This window comes from Pinus tabuliformis, chromosome 3_1, assembly GCF_031772625.1.
Source record: "Pinus tabuliformis cultivar Carrire ecotype Pingquan chromosome 3_1, CPIR1, whole genome shotgun sequence".
In the NCBI taxonomy this organism is placed as follows: Eukaryota; Viridiplantae; Streptophyta; class Pinopsida; order Pinales; family Pinaceae; genus Pinus; species Pinus tabuliformis.
In genome coordinates this window covers 160714441-160725218 of record NC_142301.1, presented here as the reverse complement: position 1 = coordinate 160725218, position 10778 = coordinate 160714441, and positions in this window count along the sequence as shown.

The following is a 10778-nucleotide window of genomic DNA, read 5'->3' as shown; positions in this document are numbered from 1 at the left end:
ATATGACACTGCCATCTATGAAGTTCACAAGCAATACAATCTCAGAAGCAGGATAATAGATGTCCCTGATGACAATAAACAGAAAGAAACTAAACAAACTAGCAGAGCTAAAGTCAAGAACCCTCCTATGCAAACCCCTCCTAAAACAGTTCCTAACCCAAACAGTCCTACAGTTGAAGATATATCAGACAATCAACAACCTAATAAACAGTCTTCAGCTTTCATTTCTTCCAAAGAAATTGTGAAAGAACCTCCTGAAATTGACATACAAGCAACTTCAGCCCATAACACTGCTGCTGATAAAGGAAAAAACACTGAAAAAACAGCTGAAAAAGAAAATTTCGCTGCCCGAAATGACAAAACCCAAACAGAAAAACCTTTTAACCTTGAGACCGAAATAGGCAAATTGAAGATAGCAATTCCATTGTTAGAATTGGCTAGGCATGATGTCTATAGAGAACAAATCAGCAGATCACTTCAAATTTTTGAAAACAAAGATGCAGTAAATGTCCTTGATGATAAACCAGAATTAATTTTTGGCCTTGAAGTAAATGGTAAATCAGCAGAGGGAGGGGTTCCTTCTTTCTATGTTAGTCTGAATATTCATGACAAAGTACTGCACAATGCAATGTTTTATTCTGGAGCTTCCCATAATTTAATGCCCAAATCTGCAATGGAAAAGTTGGACCTAGATATCACCAGGCCGTACAAAGAATTGTTCTCTTTTGATTCAAGCCAGGTCAGATGTCTAGGATTGATCAAAGATTTATGTGTATCACTAGTTCAATACCCTGCTAAGACAATTTTAATGGATGTAGTGGTAGCTGATATCCCACCAAAATATGGCATGTTGTTGTCCAGATCTTGGGGTGCAAAGCTCCAGGGATCTTTATAGCTGGACATGTCCTATGCCACAATTTCAGTATTTGGCCAGCCAAAGAGATTGTACCGAGAAACTTTGATGAAATACGTGGTCAGCAGCCAGGAAAAACCCCAAAATTTTCCCATCTATTCCAAGCATTCTAATATGGACTCCTTTATCTTATACAATGCTGAAATTTACCCTCCAACTAATGACAAGGTTTTAGCTTTGGCATAGGAAGAAATCATAAATGAGAAATCTAGTGTTCAGATTCCAGAAATTTCTGTGATCAATGATATAACAAACACACAAGGAAAACCTTATAAAACTGAAGATCCAAATCTGCCTAGTAAGCAAATTTCTAAGATCCCTAATACTAGCTGTAACCAAGAAATCCTTTGGTATTTAGAATTTGATGCATCTGTCAATAAACTAGGAACTGGAGCAGGAATTTGGATACATAACATGGAAAATGATCATGCTAAAGGATATGCGTACAGGTTGAATTTCAGATGCACTAATAACATGGCTGAATATGAAGCCCTCCTACTAGGACTTAAGTGATCAAAAGCTTAGGGGTAGTTAGGGTATCAATTTTAGGAGACTCTGATTTAGTAATTCAACAAATGAAAGGAAACTTCCTCACAAATGATCTTAGATTAAGGTCTTATAGAGGAGCAACGATTGAAATACTCAATACCTTCCTTGAAACTCAGCTTGCTAAAATTCCAAGGAAACACAATTTGCATGCTCACAGCTTGGCAACATTTTCCAGCACTTGTAAACTCCCATTTGAGCCTAATCATCATTTTACAGCTGAAATTAAACACAGGCCAACTATACCTGACAATGTAAAAAATTGGCAAGTGTTTGACAATGACACTCAGATTAATAATTTCCTGACCTTAAAAGAAGAATTTTCCAGCACCAATATAGACACAGGCACCGTTTGTGAAGTTGACCAAATAGACAAAGCTGAAACACACATTTCAGCTGAAACAGCAAATCAAATATTACATCCAACAAAATTTACCAGCAAAGAATTGCAAGAGCTGAAAGAAATAGACTTTGATGAAACTATTGGAGGAGAATCTGAAGTTATTGATTTAAAAGAAAACATTTTACCCACAGGCTTGACTCCTGTGGAAGACATTTTTGATTCTAATGATATCCCAAGGAAACCCAAAATGCAGCCATTAAACACAGAAATTGAGGACTGTAACATAGGGACTGAACAAAATCCTAAAATGATAAAATTATCCAAAGCATTGCCTCCTGACCAAAAGCTGAAATATATTGAACTGTTCAAAGAATTTCAGGATGTTTTTGCATGGAGTTATGAAGATCTCAAGTCCTATGATACTTCTGTAATTCAGCATACAATACCCCTCAAAGAAAATCAAAAATCTTTCAAGCAAAAACTCAGAAGGGTCAACCCTGTACTCCTCTCTCTAATTGAAAAAGAAGTCAAAAGAATGTATGAAGCTGGAATAATTGAACCCATCAGATTTTCAGAATGGGTCTCCAATTTAGTGCCCACTAGAAAGAAAACAGGAGAAATCAAACTATGTGTTGATTTGAGGAATCTAAACAAAGTCTCTTTAAAAGACCACTACCCCTTACCTAAGATGGACCATATTTTACAAAGGGTAGTAGGTGCCTCTAGAATTTCATTGTTAGATGGGTTTTCAGGCTTCAACCAGATTTTAGTTCACCCTAATGATCAAGAAAAAATTGCTTTTACAACTCCATGGGGAACTTTCAAATATGTGAAAATGCCATTTGGACTCAAGAATGCAGGGGCAACCTTCCAACGTGCAATGGACATAGCTTTTCCTAAAGAAATTCATGATTTTATAGTCATATACTTAGATGATCTCACTGTGTTTTCCAAATCAGATCAGCAGCACCTAGATCATCTCAGACAAGTGTTTTTAACCTGCAGAAAATATGGTATATCACTGAATCCAAAAAAGTCATTATTTGGCCTAGAAGAAGGCAAACTATTAGGTCACATAATTTCAAGAGATGGCATCAAAATTGACCCTGACAGAATACAAGCCATCTTACAAATACCACATCCCAGAAATGTCAAGGAACTCCAAGCTTTCCTAGGGAAAATTAACTTTCTAAGAAGATTCATACCCAACTTGGCTGAATTAATAAGATTGTTGAATAATATGCTGAAAAAGGATTCCAAGGTCAAATGGACATTAGAAGCCAAACAAGCATTTGAAGAAATCAAGATAGCCTTAACCAAAACACCAGTCCTCACAAGCCCAAAATTTGACAGAGACTTCATTATATTTTCATTTGCATCTGAACACACTATTGCTACTGTTTTGCTACAGAAATATGATCAAGGATGTGAAAAACCCATAGCCTTCTTTAGCAAAGCACTGAGGGATGCACCTCTAAAATACCCAATCATGGAAAAACAAGCTTATGCACTTGTGAAAGCCATCAAATATTTCAGAGTCTATGTACTATATTCTCATATAATAGTTTATGTGCCAAACAGTGTTGTCAAAGATATCCTGACCCAAGAGGGGATTGAAGGCAAAAGAGGTAAATGGATTGCCACTATATTAGAGTATGATATTGAGATAAAACCTACAAAGCTCATAAAAGGACAAGGATTGGCTAAAATCTTGACTGAAACCAATTGCCATGCCCTAGATATTAATGAACTAGATAACAAACAGGAGATGGCGACTCCACAAATCAGCCAGGCCTTCCTAGAATCACCTTGGTATGCTGATATCTATTATGTATTATTAAACCTCAGGCTTCTCTAGGGTTATCTAGGACAAAGAAAAGGTTTATAAAAATGAAGGCTTTAAAGTTTTGTATTCTAGATGGTTCTCCCTTTTGGAAAAATCATGAAGGTATCCTACTAAATTGTCTAATTAAAGATGAAACTAAAAAAGTGCTCAAAGAATTTCATGCAGGGGACTGTGGTGGGCATTTGTATTGGAAATCAACTGCTGATAAAATCCTAAGGGCTGGATTTTACTGGCCCACTTTGTTTGATGATGTCAAAAAGTTTGTTACTGCTTGCCATAATGTCAAATCTTTGAAGGCAAGAGGAAACTTCTGCCTTTACCCCTTAGACCAATTTCCACCGAAAGACCATTTCAGCAATGGGGTTTAGATTTCATTGGGGAAATTCACCCTCCCTCTTCTGGCCAGCATAAATGGATTTTGACTACTACATATTATTTTACCAAGTGGATAGAAGCCATCCCTTGTAGACAAGCCAATGATTCAGTAATCATGCAATTCCTAGAGACCAACATCTTGTCTAGATTTGGCTGTCCTGAAAAAATTATAACAGACAATGCTGCTACTTTTAAATCCAAGAGAATGATCATTTTTTGTCACAAATACCACATTACCTTAGGCCACTCCACGACCTATTACCCCCAAGGTAATGGCATAGCTGAGTCATCCAATAAAATCCTCATGAATATCATTAAGAAAGTGTTGGAAGAAAACAAGCAAAATTGGCATAAGAAGCTCATAAATGCATTGTGGGCAGACATGTTAACTACCAAGAGATCCATTGGGACTAGTCCATATGAGCTTGTATATGGTCTGGAGGCTGTATTTCCTTCCTCCTTGGGAATACCTGTAATTAAACTATTGCAAGAAGTCCAAGTACAACCCAATGACATCCAAAGAAGGATAAATCAGATTATACATTTGCAACAAACTAGAGTAGAGGTATATCAAAGATCTCAAGTGTTACAAGAAAAACTCAAAAAGATATTTGATAAGAGGACTAAGGCAGAGGATTTTTCATAGGAGACAAAGTTCTGAAATGGGATTCCAGAAGGGAAGGTAAAGGAAAACATGGGAAGTTTGACTTCCTATGGAAGGGACCTTTTGTTATTCAGGCCTCACAAGGAAACAATACCTACTTTTTGAAAAGCCTGGATGGTACAGATGCAGAAGATGGACCAGTTAATGGTCAGATGTTGAAGCATTATTTTGACCCAGTTTGTTGATATGTCAGGACTCTAACTTGTACATAAGAATGTTTACTTTCTGCAGTGTATTACAGCAATAAAAATGGGAAAGAAATATGTAGGAAACTTTGAGAAACAGTCAAGAAACTTTACCACCTTTTGTGTTATCTTTTTGGTTTAAACAAAAGTTGAAAAAGAAGACTTGGGAGCTAAAATATGAGAAAAAATAGTAAGACAAAGTATCCAAAACATAGGTGCAAATGTTTGCATCAGCTCATAAAGAAGTGTCTACTTTTTACATGGTCCTCTGTACAGTTTGTTTACACCAAGGGAAGATTTTAGAATGCAGCAAGAATTGAATATAAGGCCATCTGACTTGCTGTTCTTGACCTTTCACCAGGAAAAGCCATCCCCAAGTGGAGCCAGTGTTATGCTCCTATACCAATAGGTGTCATATTTCATGATTGACTGGTAAAATCCCAAATATGTTCATCCTTTCCCAGCTGCAAAGGTTCCATATTTTGAAAAGATCAAAAAGCTTAAAAAATAAAAAGAGGGTATGCCCTAAAAGAAAGATCAAAGGACAAAAAGAATGAAATGGTCGAGAAAAAAAAGGAAAAGAAATGAACCCCAAAGAAAAGACCAGGAAAGTGTGCTAGTCCAAAATGCCACTACTATTCTATTTTTTGCAAAAGAATTTCTTTGTGTGCAATTAGTTGACTCTTGCCACAGTTGAAGGATGGCCAAACAGTGTAATCTTGGCCAGTTTATGTTTAAATTTCTTGTTTTAGAGATAGAGAATAAAATCTATCCAAATAGTTCAATCTTGGCAGATGAATAGTTAGGTAGAGAAGAAAAGGTGCTCAACTGTTAAATCTGAGCCCTTGGAAGAAATAAGGGCAGACTTAGTTAGGATTGCAGTCAAAAGAAAAGAAGAGAGCGAGGGTTTACTAGTCCAAGTGCACCCATGTGAAAGGAAGAAAAAATGATAGGTAAAGTAGGCTGGGTAGGCAGTTTTGATGTTGCAGAAGCATGCTTATAATTAACTTTTGTTTCTTAGCAGGTTCATCTCATTTGATATCATAAGTACAATGGCAATGGTTTGACTAAAAATCAGGTGATGCATGTCTAAGTTCCCTTCACACTTGTCCCAAAACTGATTACTAACCTCCTCCCAAGGACATTGAAATCTGCTCAATACTTCTAAATTACCCCATTTTCATGAAAAAGCCTGAGTAAAACTCTATTTTGCTAAGTAAAAAAAGCCACATTTCTTGTGTAAAAGATCCTTGTTTTCTCCTAAGCCTAAGTTGTTAAAACATTATAACTTAGCGCTTATTTTGTTACATATATCAGTTTTCATATTAACCCTAACTTTATTATGTAATTCCTATATAATTTGTTCCCCCCCATATTATATAAGTGTATGAAAAAATCCCAAAAATTTAATATCCTGCCCCTGCTAACTATAGCAATATATCATGGTTCTAACGGAATTATAGGTTCATTAGGAACCATATAATAACCATCCCCGCGCATGGTTTTGGAGTCAATTAGCCCCACGTTATTTGATTAACAAACAACCTTGCAAACATTTTAATAACCCATTACCGCGCCATTTAAAGAATTAATCAACATCCGGTTGATTAATAACTTAACCAAAGGTCCCATAAACCAATCATTACCCGCCCACAGTAAAAACATTATTTAATTATGTTGGGCCCATGCTATTTGAACCTCCGCCATATACCGTTGACTGCCAGCCATTGGATCCGAGCCCTCTCATCCAACAACCGACAATTATATTGCGCAACCCTTCCCTTCCAAAGATTACCGCTCGGGGAGTCGGCGGTATTACCACCGTACTGGGGACACGCGGCACCCTCCCGGCATGCTCGCGGCCCCTCCTCCCGATACCACATTAGCCAATAAGAGGTGCGGGCCAATACCACTCACCGCTCTCCCGCTTATCCTGCCCGCTTATGTCACCTCCATGTCATCGCCACATCATCCTTCCGTACCTTGCGTTGCGACAAAACTATCTCGTCATGTTGACGTCACCCGACCAAAAGTGCCAAAAAGCCCGCGAAGCCAATTTTTTGTTTAAAAAACCCGTAAAAACGTCATTTTCGCTCATTTCTATTCATTGTTTTCACAATACTGGTGCATGTAAATTAACGTCCAACAGCTACCAGAGCTCCATTCTGCCACCCTGACTGGCAAACTCCAGCATTCTGCACCTCAACTCATCGGTCTACCTGCCAATTGCGCTCTTGCATTTCCAAAAACACAGGTATTTACCCTCTTCCACCTCCCGAACCCATGTTTTTGGTTTTACTTTGCAAAATTGTACCTATAGGAGCCAATTTTAAACTCAAGCAGTCCACAATTTCTATACCAAGGCACCAAAACTGCTTTGTTGCCCTTTTTCCACAAGAAATTCAACCTCCGATTAAAAACACAGAAAATTCAGCAATGGCAGCCCCGGTCGCCCTCAATATTGCTCCTCTCAATGCACCTTATATAGACCAGCATCATTTACCCTTGGCTGACAGAGATTTCCAGATACAAGACCCAAGTGGTATACAAAATCATTTGCAAACTTTCTACCTAATCAGAAACAGTCATTTGGACAATTCTGATATCTATGGAGTATGGGAATCCAATCTCCCCAGGTATTACCTTCCCTCAGTCAATATATTCCTAGATATTGTTCACCACTGCTGTGCAAATTATGACCCTGTCACTAAAGCAGTCCTCTCTCCATCACAAGCTGTCATTTTCTACATAACTATTGATTCTATCAATGAAATGTTGCAATTCCATCCAGTTCAGTCTCTTGCTACTCTATCCATGGGATTTTTTCTTGAGCAAGGCTCTCAACTATCCAGTGCAGAAATAGCCCGGATTGCTAAGATATTCATGAAACCAGATTTCCAGCCCCAGGGGTCACCTCCTTATTTACATGCCTGGTTCAATGAAATTGGAAGAATTATTCTTGACATGATATCAGTGATCTTGGGATTCAGGTCCAGTGAATTTGTGGATGAAATGGTCCTGGTTCTGCTATCTACCTTCACTCCTAGACAGCCCCCTGCTATTAAGTATGACTATGCCTCTTTCATTGCTGACAAAATCCATGGTCAATTTATGAATTTGGAAAGAGAAGGAATGTTTAAATACACAAGTTTCATATATCATCTGCTGTTGTATTACCACCCGGACATTTTTATATTTCCCATTAGAAAATTGGATGCCAAAGGAGAAAGGAGGTCTGTAATCTTTTGGACCTCTATCTTCCACAGAATTGTTGAAACCCCTTATACTTACTGTGAATTCATTGACCTATTCATACATCCAGCCTCCACTCTATTAATAGGAGCTCCTCCTCCTAGGCTATCTGGTGACATAAGGAAAATTTTACAGCTCTCCAAGAACTACAGGATAGGTGACTGGTACTTCTACCAGGATCACACTGAGATCAGGATATATGGCTGTGAGTTGTGCCCCTATAAACTGCCAAAATATGTGCCTATGAGACTGTTTGCTCTGGAGTATTTCAGGCAACTTATTAATGCATATTTGACTCATTTTTGCAATGTCAAAAAGAAAGCTCAGCTAAGGATAAGAAACCAATTAGGCCCCTTTATCATTAACAAAAGAGAAGCATGGGAAGATGCTGATAAAATATTAGGGGAAGAGCTTAAATTGAAGAAAAGCTTCTGGTGGGTACCATATGACCCAAATGGCTTTATAAGTGAAAGAAAAGTAAAAAACCGACTGTCCGCTTACAATCATCATAGGATCCCTAAGGTAGAACAATATGCCAATCAGGATGAATGGATAGAGGGTACATTAGTAGAAGAACTTACTCGGCAACAAAAAATGGAACAAGCTATGAAAGATTTAGAAAAGACCCTTGACCTAGACGCTTTTGGATAGGTATCTTTCAAGCTGCCTCAGCAAACCAGAGTGGGTACATCTTCTGTTGGGACTTCACAACAACCCATACAAGGGGCCAACATACCAATTTCAAGTTCTTCAAAGGGCAAGGAAGTGGCAGGCACCGAACAACAAGAAATGACAGATCAGCAGGAGGAAATTCCTCCAGTACAGACCAAAGTACCAGAGATACCAGTACTACAGACTCCTCTTAATGAGGAAAAAGGTAAGAAAATGGATAGAGAAGAGGCCACACCCATCAGTGGACCTACAGAACAGCCAGGTGCTAAGAGGCAAAGACTCAATCCTCTATCTGAAGAGGAAATCATTGAAGAAACATTAGAAAGCCTAAGAAGTGAGAGGGCAAACAACCCATAGACCTCCCTAGTGATTGATACATCAGTCAGCTCACACAGGCAGGAGCTAGAAAGGCAGCATAGTGTGGAAGTCTCATCCTCAAGGCCACCAAGTAAGCATACCTCTGATGTCAAAAGAACATTCACAGAGATTAAGGCTAGAAATGATCCATTGAGGCTGCAAATTTATGACCAATATCTCAAGATGGCCCCCACAAAACAACAAAGATTGATGTTTTCATATGATATAAAGGAGGGCAAAATGATCATGAACTACTTCAAACCCAGAGTACAACAACCACAATTGGCAGCTGATTATATAAGGACAAATCTGGAGGTCTTGGCCAAGGACATTCACCCAATAGATCAGATTGAGTTGCACAAATAGACAGGAGAAATGGTGTATTCTACACTAACTGACAAGGAAATGTTTGCTCATAAATTGCAAAATTCATTGGAGAACACCTCTGCTCAGCTAGAATTAGAGAAAGCTTCCTCTCTGGCAAAGGACAACAAGATTAAGTCCTTGGAGGATATTATCATTGAACTGGGACATGATCCCAAAGGTGCCAAAGGCATAAAAGCATTAATGAGGAAGAAGGAAGAGGACATTGCTGCCCTTAGGAAACAGCTCAAGATGCCTCCTTCTATGCATCCACAGACAACAGATGTTGTGCAGCAGAAATCCGAGGAGGACATGATGGACCTGCTCATGAGGTTAAATGAAAGATTAACTGAGACAGAGCAGGAATTGGAGAAAGCATTACAAGAAAAGCAAGGAGTGTCGACCTCCCAACCACCTCAAGTAACTCCAGCGGTTACAACTGCCCCTCCCACAGTCACAACAACAGTGCCTTCCACTATCCCAGCATCAACTGCAGAAATCATCACAGGAGCGACATCAACAACAACAGCACCAGGCAGCAATACAGCCATGACCACAGAGTAGTTAATCAAAGCCATGGAGGAGTTAAAACTTCAAGTATCAGAATTAAAGCAAGTCAAAGAAAAACTGGCTAAGATTGAGCAGAACTATGATAAATCTAAAATGTCTGTGGCAAAAAAGACAAGAGAAGTCAAAGCATTGGAAAATAAGGTAACATCTTTAGAAAAAGATCTCTCTCTGCATAAACCTCTGGCAGAAATCAGAGGAATCCTGTGGAACAACATCATTCAATCACTTAGTGGTATATGGAGGTCTATTCAGACCATTTATGAACAAATTGATTTGATAAAAGTAGCCCAAGTGGAAGTTCAGAAAACAAGAGTGGTATTGGGGCAAATGCCTAAGCAAGCTAACAGGCTAATCAATTTTTTGAATAACAAAACTAGTGAAGAACTGGCAACACTAGATATCAGAGACAAAACAGGTACCATTTTGGATGTCAAGAGAGTTCTAACCATGAGAACTCTAATGCAAAACTTGGACAAAAGATGCCAGGATATGCAGATAGAAATTGACTCTTTTACAGACAAATTTATAGTCTTAAATCAAAAGGGTTTGCCATGTCCTCTGGGAGATAATGATCGTTTGATGAAGCACAAGGACTATATACACAAATTAAATACATTTTCTGTCAATCAAGCTAGTGCATCTTCAAGTACTTCAACAGAAAAGGCACTTCCATTTGGCCAGTCCCTGTATGA